General features: G+C 52.9%; 1 long non-coding RNA gene across 1 annotated transcript in view; it reads left to right on the top strand.

The window, feature by feature from the left end:
- Positions 1 to 201: 201 nt before the first annotated feature.
- The window catches only part of LOC133353771 (uncharacterized), a 56,022-nt gene continuing 37,499 nt past the window's right edge, over positions 202 to 18,724 (top strand). The window contains exon 1 of the long non-coding RNA XR_009756471.1: positions 202 to 227. This is a non-coding gene — a long non-coding RNA (uncharacterized LOC133353771). The remainder of the gene's footprint in view (positions 228 to 18,724) is intronic.

The following is an 18,724-nucleotide window of genomic DNA, read 5'->3' on the forward strand; positions in this document are numbered from 1 at the left end:
TTTGGGGGGGCGGGCGGGTGTATTGAGGGAGGGAGCAGAGGGGAGGGGGAGGAGGGGGACGTGAGGATGAGGATGAGGGGATTGGGAGGAGATTGGGGGAGAGAGGAGGGGGGGGTGATTCGAAGAGCGGTGGGTGGGTGGTGTTGGTGGGGGGGGACTAAGGGGGGGGGGGGGGTGGGCTTCAACATGCAGTTTGGTCGTCGCTTCTGATTGGCCGTCGCTGACAGGTATACACCGTCTAGAACGCGCTCGAGGAGCGAGCCTGCGCGCGGGGTGTGCACGCGCGGGGGTGTGTGCACGTGGGGTGTGTGCACGTGGGGTGTGTGCACGTGGGGTGTGTGCACGTGGGGTGTGTGCACGCGTGGTGTGTGTGCACGCGTGGTGTGTGTGCACGCGGGGTGTGTGTGCGTGGAGTGTGTGCACGCGTGGTGGATGTGCACGTGGGGTGTGTGCACGTGGGGTGTGTGCACGCGTGGAGTGTGTGCACGCGTGGTGTGTGTGCACGTGGGCGGGTATGCACGCGGGCGGGTGTGAACGCGCGTACGTACACAACACGTGATTTTATATCACGGTGATGCATTTACATCGCCGCCGTTAGCGATACGGGATTTGTCGTGGGCATTTTTGTTTGTTAGTATTTCGAAATACTCCCCGTCTTTCAATTACAATCTGATGATAATAATGATGATCGTGAATAGTCCACTAAATAACACGCGCGCGCACGCAACGACGGCTTTCCAGTCGAAGTTGCCCGGTTGCCCTGCGCAGGTTTGATTCGGTTTGAACGTTGCCGGCACGCACGAAAGTTTGTATCACGGCTCTACTGCTGCCCCCCCCTCGCCCTCCCTCGCTCCCTTGCAGCGACGTCGCCCGGGCTTTTTGCGGCGATACGATTTGGAACGTCGCGGGCAACAACAAAACATTTGCATCGCCCGTTGCTCGGTGGGCAGGAGACATCTCGAAAGTGATGATGTTATTTTTTTTTTCATGTTGCACTCAACGCAGTAAGCGGGTCCCGCCCGCTCGCTCGCTCGCCCGCCCTTTCGAGACACGAAATGCCCCGAGCGAGAAATGCACATATCGATAAATGCCCCTATCGATAAATGCCCCCATCGAGAAATGCACATATCGATAAATGCCCCTATCGTGGAGACGGGCAAAGCCGATTTGCTCAGCGGAAGAAATCGTCGCTCGCTTAGCGCGTTGGCAGGGCGCTCGGGAGTGGCCGCTGTTGCCGCCGCCGCCTCCTCTCTCCTCCTCCGTCGTTGTGAATTCGCTGAACGCGGTCGCGTCGGTTGGAGATGCACGCAGAGCGAAACACAGCCGCGTCCGTGTGTGGGCGCGGTGCTGTACGAAGACGACCTTCGATGGCTTCCGATCACTTAGCCTGGCACCACGGGTAATGAATGTAGCTCCAGTCCGCCACCACCATCATCATCATCATCAATGCATCATCAGCCATGATCAATCCACTGCTGGATCAAGTGCCCCCCCCCCTCTCTCTCCCCCCATCACCACTCCTCGCACCAAACAAAAACCTTCCCCGTCTCTTCGCGATCTTGCACTCGGGTTGAGCGTAAATTTAGTAGCAGCGACGGGTACACGTCCCAGCGTATTTACACACGCGCACATGCATACCGTACATACAAGCGGCAACATACGTGCGCACATTACGAAGCGAGCATGTATGTATATACATATATATACATGTGTGTGTGTGTGTTGCGTCCTGACATACGTAAATACGTGGCACGTTGATGAACGCGTGGGAGCGTCGCAAGCGAGTGGACGTCCCGTTGCATTGCGGAGGGCAACGTGAAATGCATTGTGACGTTAGATTTATAGAGCGGCTTTTCGTGTTGTGTTTTGTTGTTGTTATAAATGCGTGTGCGGGGGAGCGGTCGCGTAGCTGCGCTCTACCGGTTCCGGGACAGCCCCCTTAGGTCGACTGAGCCTCAAATTACCACGTGGTGCGGTGTGTAAACAGCGGGAGACAAAGGCGGCCGGGCCTGGTTTTGGCCACCCGCCCCCTCGTGTGTCGTGCCGGCCTTCATAGGTGCTCGCTAACAGCACTTGCCCCAACAGTCTGTAAAGGCTATACGGGGGGGGGGGGTCGTTGTGTTTGTGCGTGTGTATGTCACGCTACCCATAATGCAGTGTACAATACAGAGACAGACCGGTGGTACCCGGTATGCAAAAAAGGTACGTTGGGTGGACGCAGCTCTGAGGTTGTCAATATTTTTTTATTTCAATTCCAAACGTTTGTTTTTTAACTACGAACCAATGTTGCGCCGGTCGGAAAAAAATCTCACTTGGAAATTAGAATTAGCCCCCGCTGTCAAAAAATATCAGTTCACTCCGAGGCGAAATCTTCTCATTCTGCTCGATGTGTGCGGTTCCCGTAGAATGTTTCGTATTTTCCTCAGTGATGCTAAATATACGAAAAAAAACCGACAACAACAACAACAAACACCATCGCGCACATTTTCTCGAAAGTAGCCACAAATAGTATGATGCTAATTGTCCGCAAATGCTAAACATAGAGAGACAGGCACTGGTTAAAACAATATTCGCACGTGCCGATAGCGTGGGCGCCTTGCAATGTAGAATAAGGTGAATCTGATGTGTGGTGTGTGTGTGTGTGCTTTTTGTGTGTGCCAGCCTTCATTGGTGCTCGCTAACAGCACTTGCCCCAACAATCTGTCAAGGCTATACGAGGCATCTTTGTCTTTGTGGTATGTGCGTGGTGTTTGTGTAGTGTAGGGGTGTGTGGCGTTTGCGTGGTGTGTGTGCGTTGCATCTGCCAGTCTTCTCAAGCCAGCCAACCCGTAGCACCTAGGTCTGTTCCGTGACCTCCTGCTGACAGCTACGCTGTGCGTGCACCTAGCCTTGCACAATCACTGCGGTGGCGTCACCTTCACTCAGTGGCGAGCGACGGTTGTTGATGTGTACACGGTGGTTCGGGGCGTGTACCGAGCTGGAGAGAGGTACGTGCCGATTGGCGCGTACTCAGTGGTGCGTGGTGTGTCCTGGGTGGCGCGTATCGCGTGAGCGCTGCGCTGCGCTATGAACCCGGCTCCCCGGAGTTCGATTCCCGATCACGGCCATCCACACCAGTATCGATTATCTGAACGGGGTTTCGTGGGCCCCTCCCTAGCTCGACTCGGCCTTCAAACGAGTACCTGGTTGCGGCGTGCAAACATCGCCACGGGGGAGACAAAGGCGGCCCGGGCGTGATGCCGGTCAAGACACCGAGTCGTGTTCTATGCCGGCTTTGCTCGCAAAACAACACTTGCCCCCCAAAAAGTATGCCGAAGGCGATTGCGGCGGGAGCTTTTGTGTTTTTATTTTGTGGGGCCGGGCAAATTGTCGCCTTGTCGGCGATTAAACACGGAGCGACTTTGCCGCGCTTAGCGTCAAACGCCGCCGGTAACCTCCTCCACCCCCCCCCCCCCCCGTGAGTTATCGTTCCACTTAAAGTCGTGACATTCACATTTGCGTAACCTATTACAAGTCTAATGCATTTTGAGTAATGCCCAACGTCGGCCCCGTGTAAGCACGGGTGGACGTGCGCGCGTACGCGCGTGCGTGTGTGTCTCTGTGAGAGATGTGTGGAGAGCGGTGGCGCAGCGGTTAGCGCATTGCGCTACGAACCCTGCGAACATTTTTTTAAAAATAATTTCCCCCACCCCGGCTCACGAGCAATAACAGTGACGAATATTTTGAACCGGTCCTGGGACCATCTCCCCACACCCCTCTAGGTCGACTCAGGCTCAAATTAATACCTGTTGCGATGTGTAAGCGTCAGCATTGGGGAGACAAAGGCGGTCGGGCGCGGTGTTGGCCATCCACCCCTTCGTGTGCCGTGCCGGTGTTCATAGCTGCTCGCTAACACACTCGCCCCAACACGGGGGATCTTCGTCTTCATGCGTGTAATGTCCGTGACTAATACTACGTACAGATACATTATTATAATGCACGTGCGTTGCACACACACGCGTATACGTACGCGTGTACGATTGTATGTGGTGTTCGTGTATCTTTAATTTTCTATGCGTGTGTATGTATGCATGCACACGTGTACGTACGAACGTACGTGTCGTATTTATGCCTGTGCCCATGAATGTGTGCACGCATGAATGTGTGCACGCATGAATGTGTGCACGCACGCTTACCGACTCGGCGATGAACTAGTTACCGTGCTCCGAGGAGGCCTTGTTAATAGGTGCTCGCTAACAGCACTCGCACCCAACGGTAGGATGGCATTGTTGCCTTGTTGTGTGTCCCACCGTGAGTATGCAAGGCAGTGTGGTGGGTGGGTGGCGCAGTGGTTAGCGCGCGGGGCTACGAAGCCGGCTACCCAGGTTCAATTTCCGCTCACAGGTGACAATTTATCTGCAGCCGGTCCTGGGCCACCCCGAGGTCGACTCGGTCTCAAATGAGTATCCGGTGCGGCGTGTAAACATCGCCATTGGGGGAGACAAAGGCGGTCGGACGTGGTGCTGGCCAACCACCCCCATCCCCTTTCGCGTGCCGTTCCAGCTTTCAGAGGTGCTCGCTAACAGCACTTGCCACAACAATCTGTTAAAGGCTATACAGGGGGGTGGAGGCTTTGTCTTTGTGTATGTATTGATGTGTATATGTTTTTATCTGTAGGCTTCTGCAATTGTGTTTCTTGTTGCGTGCATTCGTGCGTGGACGTATCTGCGCATGTAAGTTTGCGTGCGTGTGCACGTTTAGATGAGTACGTTGCGTGCGCGTGCTCGCTAACAGCACTTGCCCCAACAGTCTGCTAGGGCTATACGGGGGGGGGATCTTTGTCGCAATGTTCACGGATGCATACAATACCATTACCGTGTACACCACTACACCACGCACGCGTACCATAGACCTGCGTGCCTACAAAGCCCTCCACGTGTGTGCGTGTGTGTGTGTATATGTCTATGTGTGTGAACTGGTCCGGAGTAACGCGCGTTTGACGCACGATTTATTTACTGCGCACAATGACGGCCGTAACAGTTCCACACGATAGCGATATGCGGAGTCGTAATATAGAATTATAGCTCGGTCGTAAAATGCAACAACCGCTTATGTGTGTAATTTATACTTGCGTGCGAGTGTGTTTTATATCGGTGTATAAGCGCGTGTGTGTGTGTGTGTGGGGAGTGGTAGTGTAGCGGTTTGCGCGCTGCGCTATGAATCCCGGCCACCCGAGTTCGATTCCGACTCACGGCTACCAACACCGGTGACGATTATCTGAACCGGTCCTGGGCCTCCCATAGATCGACTCAGCCTCAAATTGAGTCCCTGGGTGCGGTGTGTAAACATCGCTGCGAGGGAGACAAAGGCGGCCGGGCGTGGTGCTGGCCACCCACCCCCTCGTGTGCCGTGCCGGCCTTCATAGGCGCTCGCAAACAGCACTTGCCCCTACAGTCTGTTAAGGCTATAAGTATGAACTTTTGCCTCTATATCGTAGGGAGCGGTGGCGTAGCGGTTAGCGCACGGCGCTTACCAAACCGGGCACCACGCGAGTTCAATGCCCGGCCACAACATCGCCTTCCACAACTAGGTCGACTCAGCCTTAAAAAATAAATGTTGCACCTCGACATCGGGCGTCGTTCTCGCATCACCACCGCCGCCACCACCACGTGCACCGTGCCAACCTTCACTTTAATATGTGCTCGCAAACAACGCACACGCACGCACACAGTCTGACAGGGGGGGGGGGGTGTGGATCTGTGTTGTGTTTTTTGTCGTCGTGAATACGTAAATCACGACATGGCACGAGTCGCGAGAGGTGGGTTGCTGTCGATCTCGACGGACCCGCGGATTGCCGAGCCACGCGGTCTTCGCCGTCTCTGTCGTCGTTAACATCGCTGAACTGTGGCGGAGAAATCGATGGTAGGCCGTCGCAGAAGGCGACCGTCCCCTACACGCAGAGGCACCGCGCGCGGAACCCCACAGGACCCCACAGGACCCTACAGGATCCCACAGGACCCCACAGACTTCACGCGCGCGCATTTGCCGACACTGTCGCCTCGCCGATGCGCACCGTAGCGCGTGTACTATAGTCGTGTACTATAAGCCGTGTACTATAAGCCGTGTTCTATAAGCCGTGTACTATAAGCCGTGTACTATAAGCCGTGTACTATAAGTCGTGTACTATAAGCCGTGTACTATAAGGCGTGTACTATAAGCCGTGTACTATAAGCCGTGTACTATAAGCCGTGTTCTGTAAGCCGTGTACTATAAGCCGTGTACTATATCCGTGTACTATAACGGTGTGCCATTACCCAATGCATCTAAAAATAAAGACGCGAATCTGCAGCGAGGCGTCGCGACTCTGGGTACAGATGTTGCCTTCTGACTTGGCGGTCTTCGCTTGATATTTTGGGATCTCTGTCCTCATCGAAAGTTCCCGTGCTGTTGGGATGTCCGTGTGTGTGTGTCAGTGTGTTTGCGTGTGTGTGTGTCAGTGTGTTTGTGTGTGTGTGTGTCAGTGTGTTTGTGTGTGTGTCAGTATGTGTGGGTCAGTGTGTGTGTGTCATTGTGTGTGTGTGTGTCAGTGTGTGTATCAGTGTGTTTGTGTGTGTGTCACAATGTGTCGCGTGTGTGTGTCAGTGTGTTTGCGTGTGTGTGTGTGTCAGTATGTGTGGGTCAGTGTGTGTGTGTCAGTGTGTTTGTGTGTGTGTGTCAGTGTGTGTGCGTATCAGTGTGTGTGTGTGTCACAGTGTATCGTGTGTGTGTGTGTCAGTGTGTGTGTCAGTGTGTTTGCGTGTGTGTGTGTGTCAGTATGTGTGGGTCAGTGTGTGTGTGTATCAGTGTGTTTGCGTGTGTGTGTCAGTATGTGTGTGTGTCAGTGTGTCAGTGTGTGTGTCAGTATGTGTGGGTCAGTGTGTGTGTCAGTGTGTTTGTGTGTGTTTCAGTATGTGTGGGTCAGTGTGTGTTCGGATGTTCGCGTGTGTATGTTTGTGCGTGTGTATCAGTGTGTTTGCGTGTGTTTGTCAGTGTGTCAGTATGTCAGTGTTCGCGTGTGTATGTTTGTGTGTCAGTGTGTTTGCGTGTGTGTGTCAGTGTGTGTGTCAGTGTGTTTGCGTGTGTGTGTGTGTGTGTGTCAGTGTGTTTTGCGTGTGTGTCAGTGTTCGCATGTCAGTGTGTCTATTCGCTTGTGTCAGTGTGTTTGCGTGTGTGTGTGTCAGTGTGTTTGCGTGTCACTGTGTATGCGTGTGTGTCAGTATGTCAGCGTGTCTGTATATTTGGGTGCGTGTCAGTGTGCGTCTGTGTGTTCTGATGTGCGTGCATCTGTGTGTGTGTCTGTGTGTGTGTGTGTATGTCTGTGTGTGTCTGTGTGTGTGTGTGGCTGTGTGTGTGTGGCTGTGTGTGTATCTGTGTGTGTGTGTCTGTGTGTGTGTCTGTGTGTGTCTGTGTGTGTGGGGAGCGGTGGTGTAGCGGTTAGCGCTACGCTGCGCTACGAACCCAGCGACCCGAGTTCGATTCCCGCTCATGGCCACCAACACCGGTGACGATTATCTGAACCGGTTCTGGGCCTCCCCTGGGTCGACTCAGCCTCAAATGAGTACCTGATGCGGTGTGTAAAAACATCGCCACTGGGGAGACAAAGGCGGTCGGGCGTGGTTCTGGCCACCCACATCCTCGTGTACCGTTCCGGTCTTTATAGGTGCTCGCGAACAGCACTTGCCCCCCGCCCCCCAAACATCCCGCTATGGCTCTACGGGGGATCTTTGTCTTTGTGCGCGGCCACGCGCGTGCACCGCTCCGCGCGTGCACGCGTACGTAACAAAGACAAAGATGGTCCGTATAACCTTCGTCGTGCTGCGGGGAAAGTGCGACGAGCGAGCGAGCGGTGGCGTTGACGCGGCCGACAATCACGCCCGGCCGCCTTTGTCTCCCCCGATATTTACGCAACGAACCAGATGCTAATGCGAAGTCGAGTCGATGCAGACGGAGAGACCTCGGGACCGGCTTAAGATTATTCGCCACTGATGTTGGCTGTGAGCGCGAATCGAGTTCGTGGTTGTGTCGTGTTCGAGGCGCACAAGCGCTAACCACTGCACCACTCCGTTCTGCATACACGTAAAGACAAAGATCCCCCATATAGCCTGCACAGAATTGCAGGGACAAGGGTCGTTAGCGAGCACCTATAAAAGGCCGGTACGGCGCACGAATGCGGTGATGTGGCTGACACCCCTTACACACAAGCGCGTGTGTAAGTGTGTGTGTGTGTGCGCACGTGTGTGGGGAGCGGTGGCGCAGCGGTTAGCGCTACGCTGCGCTACGAACCTGGCGAGCCGAGTTCGATTCCAGCTCACGGCCACCAACACCCAGTGACGATTCTCTGAACCGGTCATGGGCCTCCTCTAGGTCGACTCAGCCTCGAATGAGTACCTGGTGCGGTGTGAAAACATCGCCACTGGGGAGACAAAGGCGGCCGGACGTGGTGTTGACCACCCAGCCCCTCGTATGCCGTGCCGGCCTTCGTAGGTGCTCGCTAACAGCACTTGCCCCAACAGCTTGTTAATGCTGTACGGGGGATCGTTGTCATAGTAATAATGCTGCTGCTGATGATTAAGTTGGTGATGGTGCTGCTGATGATGATGGTGTTGCTGATGCTGATAGTGCTGATGGTGGTGGTGCTTATGATAATTGTGTTGAAGATGATGATGATGCAAGATGATGGTGGTGGTGCTGATGATGATGCTGATTATGCGGACGGTGATGATGATGGTGGTGCTGATGATTGTGCTGATGACGGTGGTTGTGGTGCTGATAATGATGATGGTGCTGATGATAATGATGCAGATGATGGTGGTGGTGCCGATTGATTCTGCTGGTGGTGCTGATGATGATGGTGCTGATGTTGCTGATGATCGTGGTGCTGATGATAATGATGCAGATGATGATGGTGGTGGTTCTGATGGTGGTGCTGATGATGCTGATGGTGGTGCTGATGATGATGATGGTGGTACTGATGATAATGATGCAGATGATGCTGATGGTGGTGCTGATGATGCTGATGGTGTTGTTGATGATAATGATGCAGATGATGATGGTGGTGGTGCTGATGGTGGTGCTGATGATGCTGATGGTGGTGCTGATGATGATGATGGTGGTGCTGATGATAATGATGCAGATGATGATGGTGGTGGTGCTGATGGTGGTGCTGATGATGCTGATGGTGGTGCTGATGATGATGATGGTGGTGCTGATGATAATGATGCAGATGATGATGGTGGTGGTGCTGATGGTGGTGCTGATGATGCTGATGGTGGTGCTGATGATGATGATGGTGGTGCTGATGATAATGATGCAGATGATGATGGTGGTGGTGCTGATGGTGGTGCTGATGATGCTGATGGTGGTGCTGATGATGATGATGGTGGTGCTGATGATAATGATGCAGATGATGATGGTGGTGGTGCTGATGGTGGTGCTGATGATTCTGATGGTGGTGCTGATGATGCTGATGGTGTTGTTGATGATAATGATGCAGATGATGATGGTGGTGGTGCTGATGGTTGTGCTGATGATGCTGATGGTGGTGCTGATGATGATGATGGTAGTGCTGATGATAATGATGCAGATGATGATGGTGGTGGTGCTGATGGTGGTGCTGATGATGCTGATGGTGGTGCTGATGATGATGGTAGCGAGGAGAGCGCGGCTCGCTAAAGGACGTGCTGTGGATGAGCGAGCTGCGTGCGTCCCTCGGATTTTGCTGATTTCGTCTCCGGCTTCGGGCAGCAGAAAAAGTTCAGCGGCTCCTTCGCACGCAACACTCGTGTACACACACACAACACTCGTGTACACACACAACACTCACACACACAACACTCGTGCACACACACACACCACTCACACACACACAACACTCACACACACACAACAGTCACACACACACAACACTCACACACACAACACTCACACACACAACACTCACACACACACACAACACTCACACACACACAACACTCGTGTACACACACACAACACTCACACACACAACATTCACACACACAACACTCACACAGACAACACTCACACACACAACACTCACACACACAACACTCACACACACAACACTCACACACACAACACTCACACACACACAACACTCACACACAACACTCACACACAACACTCACACACACACAACACTCACACACAACACACACACACACAACACTCACACACACAACACTCACACACACACAACACTCACACACAACACTCACACACACACAACACTCACACACACAACACTCACACACACAACACTCACACACACACACCACTCGTGTACACACACAACACTCACACACACACAACACTCACACACACACACACCACTCGTGTACACACACACAACACTCACGCACACACACAACACTCTCACACACACACACCACTCGTGTACACACACACAACACTCACACACACACAACACTCACACACACACCACTCGTGTACACACACACAACACTCACACACACACACAACACTCACACACACACAACACTCGTGTACACACACACAACACTCGTGTACACACACAACACTCGTGTACACACACAACACTCACACACACACAACACTCACACACACACACAACACTCGTGTACATACACAACACTCACACACACACAACACTCACACAACACTGTCACACACACACACAACACTCGTGTACACAACACTCGTGTACACACTAAGACTCGTGTACCCAGCTAGAATCTGTCGAGCCACTGGAAAAGTCGGGCGCTTCGATCGTCTTGAGCCCACGTGGTGTGAGTGTGTGTACGTGTGTGTGTACGTGTGTGTGTGTACGTGAGTGTGTGTAGGTGTGTACGTGAGTGTGTGTACGTGTGAGTGTACGTGTGTGTGTACATGAGTGTGTACGTGTGTGGCGTGTTCATGTTTCATACTCACGTGGTGTCACTGTGTACGTGTGTACGTGTGTGTGTACGTGTGTGTGTGTACGTGTGTTTGTGTGTGTACGTGTGTTTGTGTATGTACGTGTGTTTGTGTACGTGTGTTGCTGATGATGGTGGTGCGATAGTGTAGCGGTTAGCGCGCTGCGCTATGAACCCGGCGACCCGGGTTCGATTCCCGCTCACGGCCAACACCGGTGGCGATTATCTGAACCGATCCTGGGCCTCCCCTAGGTCGACTCAGCCTCATATGAGTACGGCACTTTGTGCGGTGTGTTGTAAACATCGCCACTGGGGAGACAAAGGCGGTCGCGCGTGGTACTGACCAACCACCGCCCTTCGTCTACAGTCCGGTACTTCATAGGTGCTCGCTAACAGCACGTGCCTCTCTCTGTACGTAGGCGGGGAATTGTCGTAGAATAGTTGCTAAGAGGCACTGCGCTTCAAACCCTTCTTCCCAAGTTCGAATCTCGCCCAAGGTCAACATCACAGAGCCCCACCCGCCCCGCCCCCTGGCATCACACCGAGTGATGTGTGGGACACAAATGCGGTCGGGCGTGGTGCCACACCACCCACGTGTTTTGTTCGCCATTCCCCGGTCTTAATAGGTGCTCGCCAACAAAGAAGGGCGCCAACGATCTGTGCAGTTCTACGGAGATCTCTGCTTTTGTGTCTGTGTGTGTGTGTATAACCCGTGTCTGTGTGTCTGTGTGTGTGTGTGTCTGTGTGTGTGTGTGTGTCTGTGTATAACCCGTGTGTGTGCCTATGTGTGTCTGTGTGTCTGTGTGTGTGTCTGTGTTTGTCTGTGTGTGTGTGTGTCTGTGTATAACCCGTGTCTGTTTGTCTGTGTGTGTGTCTGTGTGTGTGTGTGTCTGTCTGTGTGTGTCTGTGTATAACCCGTGTGTGTGTCTATGTGTGTCTGTGTGTCTGTGTGTGTCTGTGTGTGTGTGTCTGTGTTTGTGTGTGCTGTGGAGAGCGGTGGTGCAGTGGTGTGCGTGTCGCGCGGCGACCCCAGTTCGAGTCCCGCTCACACCCAACACCGGTGACGATTATCTGAACCGGTTCTGGGCCTCCTCTAGGTCGACTCAGCCTCAAATGAGTACCTGATGCGGTGTGTAAAAACATCGCCACTGGGGAGACAAAGGCGGCCGGGCGTGGTATTGGTCACCCACCCCCCTCGTGTTGCAGTGCCGGCCTTCATAGGTGCTCGCTAACAGCACTTGCCTCAACATTCTGTTACAGGCTATACGGGGGATCTTTGACTTGGTATGTGTTTGCAGCTGTAGATAATCAAACCCAGAGTTCTTTTTTTAAATTCACCCGAGCATTGAAGGGGTGCTGGCCTCCAGTTCACAGAGCCCTGGGCTCGTGGAATAAATTCCACATTCCTATGACGGGGATGGAGTCTGAACATCGCAATAACGACTGTTGATTTTGCTGCCTTGCCCACAAAGTGGTACTCATTTATCGACCCCCGAAGTCAACCACCAACACCCTTCTGCTGTGTGTGTGTGAGTGTGTACCTGCGTCTATGTACGTGCGTATGTCTGTGTGTCTATGCGTGTGCACGTCACGTGTGTTTCTCCATCGCTGGTTATGCGTGTCATTTGTGTGTGCATGCATCTATGTGTGTACGCGTGTGTGTCTATGCACAGCTGTGTAGATGCGAATGCGCGTGTGCGTATATGTGTAAATATATGTGTGCACATGCGTGTACCGTACACATGTCTGTGTGCATATGAGTGTCCGTCTAGGTGTTCGCTAACAGCACTTGCCCAAAAAGGTTCTTAAGTCTATACGGCTGATCTTTGTCTTTGTGTGTGTGTATATACACACACGCGCGCGCGTATACGTGGATTGTATACGCATTTGTGCGTGCATATCCATGCACACAATGGTTCACATCTGCACGTGTGTACACACGACACAGACACACCAACACAAAGACCCCCCCCCCCCCCCCGTGTAGACTTAACAGACTTTTGGGGCAAGCGCTGTTCGCGAGGGGGTTTGGGTAACCAGCACCACGCCCGGCCGCCTTTGTCTCTCCAGTGGCGATGTTTAATACACACCGCACAAAGTGCAGTACTCATTTGAGGCTGAGTCGACCTAGGGAGAGGCCCAGGAACGGTTCAGATACCCGTCACTGTATGTTGGTGGCCGTGAGCGGGAATCGAACTCGGGTTGCCGGGTTCGTAGCGCAGCGCGCTCACCGCCATACTACACACACAAAGACAAAGACCCCCCGTATAGCCTCATTAACAGGGGCAAGTGCTGTTAGCGAGCACCTATGAAGGCCGAAACGGTACACGATGGGCTGGGGAAGCCAGCCACACACACACACAAGGCGCGTGGAGCTGACGCTTTTTATATATAGAATTATACCAATACTCGCATACTCTGTATCAACATTAGCATTCGTGCCCACACGCGCCAAATCTTTTGTTTCCGAAACACAAACACAGCCAGGAGAGAGAGAGAGAGAGGGAGAGAAGAGAGAGAGAGAGAGGGGGAGACTCTCTCTCTATTGACGGACTTCCAGAACCTCTCTCTTCTGTGCGTCTGGGTTGCGGATTGGGGAGTTTTTCACTCGGGATCTCTCATTCTCTCTTAGCCCCCTTTTTGCCGTACCGTAAGTCGCGGGTCCCGTATGCCTCCCCACCACCACCCCCCCCTTTCCGCCGAGCGAGAGGGTACAGAGGAAGAAAATGACGATGTATGTTTTGCAACAACAACAACACAAATATTAATCGTAAAAGTAAAACGTTGGCGGGGGAGGGGGGGTATCGTTCGGTTGAGCGGACCGAAGATGAATAATAATAATAATAATAATCACGCGACACGATCGAGTCCACATCTCATCGTGCGTAAACTCACACCGCGCGCGCGTGCATCACCACAATTCGCGGCCCACATCTGCATAATCACCGCGACGATGTGTGCCCGCGCGCGTGCGTAATTGTGTATGTGGACGTGTGCGTTCGCGTGCGTGCGCGCGCGTGTGTGTGTGTGTGTCGAAGAGGCTCTCGCCATGTACGTACGAAATGTCGTACTTCATTTGTCGCGTGATGTCAATCACGTTTCGTTATACAGTACGGCGCTGTGTGTGTGGTTGGTGCACACTGGGGGAGACAAAGGCGGACCGGCGTGGTGTTGGCTGCCCAGCCTCTCGTGTGCCGTGCCGGCCTTCATAGGTGCTGCTTGTCAACAGCACTTGCCCCAACAGTCTGTTACAGGCTATAAGGGGGAGGGGGGATATTCATCTCTGTTCGCCGTCATCTGAGTTGTAATATCTGACAGCGCTAGCATCATTGGCGAACGCATCCCCTTTAGGAAACTCCCAGCCACCCTCCCACCCACCCTTCCACCCACCCTCCCTTCCACCCTCCCACCCTTCACCATCCCCGCAATGACCAGAGTGGTGAAGTATGCTCAAGCAACTACTTCGTCTACTCGACTTGCCAAAGCCTCCCCCACGCCCTGGCAGTGATTGCGAGAGGCCTTCATCCAGCGGTGGATTGGCATTGATTTACATGTGTATATCAATTTGTCACTTATGTAGATTTTAGTTAATTGAGATATTGAAACACGTGGTCCTAATTAATTCTATTACCGACCCTCCTTGAGCTGCGGCAGTTGTTAAAACTGCTCCGGTAAATATTTAATTTCATGCAATTAACAGCGCGTCTTCTTCACATATCTCTAGAATTTGTTGGCGTTTTTATCTATAAAACCGTACACACACACACAAAAGACTATTGAACAGCATTTCTCGGCATTGTTATTTAATGGCAACATATATGAAAACCCACGGACGGCCTAAACGCTGAATTTGTCATAAATAATATTTGAACAATAACTTGCTACATATATGTGTGTGTGTATTTTACGTGTTGCATTGTATCACCACGGACAGGCCCGTTTGATATCGCTATCCGAATAAAACTAAGCGCTCACACACACATACACACACGCGTGTTCACGGATACGTACACCCCCCCCCCACGTACCCAACCAACACGCATAGCCATTACAGACTGTTGGGGTGCACGCAAGTTAGCGGAAACAGCACACGCGCATATGCCGTAATACGCACACGCATACATATGCGCGAATAACCCCTTCACACGCAGAGACACACGCGTGTGTTGGACAGGTGTTGCGAATTCACACTCAAAGCACGCACACACACACACATACGAAGACAAAGATCCCCCTTACAGCCTTAACAAAGACTGTTGGGGCAGGCGCTGTTGTTGGCGAGCACATGTGAAGGCCGACACGGCACACGAGGGGGTGGCTGGCCAACACATCGCCCGGCCGCCTTTGTCTCCTTAGTGCTGATGTTCCCACACACTGCGCCGGTGTACTCATTTAAGGCTGAGTCGGCCTTCGGGGATTCCCAGAAACAGTTAAAAAATGTTGTCACTATTTATTGGTCGCGAGCGGGAATCGAACTGCGGGGATTCGTAGCGCGGCGCGCTAATCACTGCGCCACCGCTCCCCGCACGTGCACGAGATGTGGCCACCAGACCCCGGCTCCCTCGTTCCTCGCCGCGCCCTGGGAACGGAGAGCGGGGGGGGGGGGTGGGCGGAGGAAGAAAGGAGAATAGCGGAACGAAAAGGGGGGGGGGGCGGTGAAAGCTGGGAGAGAGGATAGCGGGGAGCGGATATGGAATGGACATCGAAGAGCGGCAGAAAGCGGAGAGTGTAGAGCAGAGTGGAGAGGAGAGTGTAGGGCTGATGAGAGAGAGAGAGGGGAGCTCTGCATGCAGTTATGAGCTACCCGTCGGAGGCCGTCGGACTGCGAGAAGGGCTGCGTGCAGAACGAGAGAGTGAGCGAGAGAGTGAGCGAGAGAGTGAGCGAGAGGTGGGGGTTTACATGAAGCAAAGTTATTATTTAAAAAAAAATTACGAAATGATGAACGAAGCAAAGTGCCGACTACACCGAGCATCTTCTTGTTACCACTGATCGTAAAAAAAAAGAAAGCAGAGTGGAGAGGAAAGTGTAGGGCTGATGAGAGAGAGAGAGAGATGAGATGGAACGGAGCGAGGAGAGACGCGAGAGAGAGAGAGGGGTAGAGAGTGAGAAACTTTTAAATCAATTTTATTGCCGCCAGCAGCAGCAACAGCTCTGAAGCCACGTTGGACACGGGGTCACTAACATCGAGTACAGCAACGTCGCCATTGCCACAACCGCGGCACGTGCGCCACACACCGCGCCACGCGCATCGCCCGCTTCAAGTCGACCGGTCAAAACGTGAAAGTCGTCGGTTGAACCGTTTGTGTAGTGAGAGAGAGAGCGAGAGCGAGAAGTTGGGAGTGAGTGCGGGAGGTGACCCCTGACCCGAGTGACCCCCCCCCCCTCTCTCTCCGGGAGCCTCTCACCTGCGAGTCTCCACGCCTCGATCGACAGCGATCGCGATAATTACCTCCGGCGAGTGAGCTCACCGAACAGCGTGGCCCATTTGTTTAAGCGTGGCAGGCCAGCGTGGCCCACGTGGATGATGGAACGGGGCTTCCCCCTCTACCGCGTTTCAGTCGCCCGGCTACGCGCGTTACCCCCCCCCCCGCCCCCCCTCGATGTTGAAGTTCGTTGTGCGTCGCCGCAACTCCGATTGGCTACGTGCGGTGCGTAAAAAGTTCACCAAACGGGCTTACCGTAAACAACTACGAGCAAAAGGGCAACGATTCCCCAGCCGCTCTCCCCGTGTCGCTTTGTAACGGGCTGTTGGGGGAAGTGCTGTCAGCGAGCACATGTGAAGGCCGAGAGGGGTGGATGGCCAGCACCACGCCCGGCCGCATTTGTCTCCACAGTAGCGATGTTTACACACCGCACCAGGTACTCATTTGAGGCTGAGTCGACCTAGAGGAGGGCCAGGACCGGGTTTAAATAGTCGCCGCCGTTATTGGCCGTGAGCGGGAATGGAACTCGCATCGCTGGGTTCGGAGCGCAATGCCCTTGACCACGGCACGGGCGCGATCCCAGAGGTTACACACCCAGTGACACACACGCGTTATAGGTTACACACACAGCCACGTACATACACCCACACACCTGCGCTATAGATTACACATAGACACACACACGCGCACGCACTATAGGTTACACAAAAGGCAAATACAAAGATCCCCCATATAGTCTTTAACAGGCTGCTCGGGCAAGTGCTGTTCGCGAGCACCTATGAAGGCCGGCACGGCACACGAGGGGGTTGGGTGGCCAGCACCACGCCCGACCGCCTTTGTCTCCCCAGTGACTATGTTTACACACCGCACCAGGCGCTCATTTGAGGCTGAGCCGACCTAGGAGAGCCCCAGGACCGGTTCAGATAATCGTCACCAATGTTGACCGTGAGCGGGGATCGAACCCGGCATTCGTAGCGCAGCGCGCTAGCCGCTACGCTACCGTTCCCCACATGGGTTACAAAGACAAAGGCCCCCCGTATAGCCTCAACAGACTGTTGGGGCAAGTGCTCACACAGCTACACACGCGCATTGTGAGTTACACGCGAATTCAAATCCAATCGCAATTGCGACTTATCCACTTTCCAATCATATGCCGTACCGTTTTAATATAACTTCGCTTTTTGCTGCTACTGCTGTTGTCAAATCTGTACGATGGCGATGATCATTTAAATTTTGTTCTTTCTGATCTTTGCCTATTTTTGTATTTCCACGCGTGTCTGTTTTAATCGCAGCCGTGTGTACACGCGGCGTGGACTCATGCGATTTGAAGAATAGAGAGACAATTACAGACGATGAGAATTTGCACCGGTTGAATGGCACATTTTGATGATGATGTAACAATAATATAATAATCGCGCAATTTTATTTTGCTCCTCTCTTAATTTTTTGCCTGAATGTAAGATTAAAAAAAATACATGTTTTAACACGAAAAATTAAAATAAGCCTTGTATATATTTTTTTAACTGTGGTTATTTTGACGGTCGTCATTTATGCTTAAATGAATATTGCGGTGGTACGTGTTGCGGTGCACGTAACAGCGAATCTGACTGTGAACCACATAATTTACAATTCCTAATGTACGTGACTTTTTTTTTAACGCACTGCGGGATCAAGGTCTAACAGAACGCCGTGTTTTTCCGTGGTTATTTGAACATACTTCACCATGCTGGTCGGTGCATGTTGGTGAAGGGGGGCGGGGGATGGTGGGGGGGGGGGAGGAAAAGTTTGCCACCGATGTGAGCCATGGCCTCGGATTTGAACTCAGATGCCGGGCACATAGAGCAGTGCGCTAACCGCTGCACCACCGCTCGTCGCGAGCCTGTTAATGTTTTTTTCCTTAAACAAAGACAAAGATCTCCGGTATAGCCTCGACAGACTGTTGGGCCAAGTGCTATTAGTGAGCACCTATGAATGAGGGCACGGCACACGAGATAGGGCCCAACACCACGCCCGGCCGCCTTTGTCTCCCTCGTGGCGATGTTTACACACCGCACCAGGTACTCATTTGAGGCTGAGCCGACCTAGGAGAGGCCCAGGACCGGTTCAGATAAGCGCTGGTGTTGGTGGCCGTGAACGGGAATCGAACTCGGGTCGCCGGATTCGTAGCGCAGCGTAGCCCTAACCTCTGCACCACCGCTCCCCACACACACACACACACTGCCACCCCAACAACCTTGGATATTGTATGTCATATAGCTGGCACGAATTTTCTTGACAAACTGTATGCAATATGGTCAAGAAGTATGTTAAGCATTCGCCTTTTTTTTATTAGCTCCGCGAAAATTAATTGCATTCCGTAAAAAATGCAA

This window comes from Lethenteron reissneri, chromosome 45, assembly GCF_015708825.2.
Source record: "Lethenteron reissneri isolate LAM-NWPU_2019-01 chromosome 45, ASM1570882v1, whole genome shotgun sequence".
In the NCBI taxonomy this organism is placed as follows: Eukaryota; Metazoa; Chordata; class Hyperoartia; order Petromyzontiformes; family Petromyzontidae; genus Lethenteron; species Lethenteron reissneri.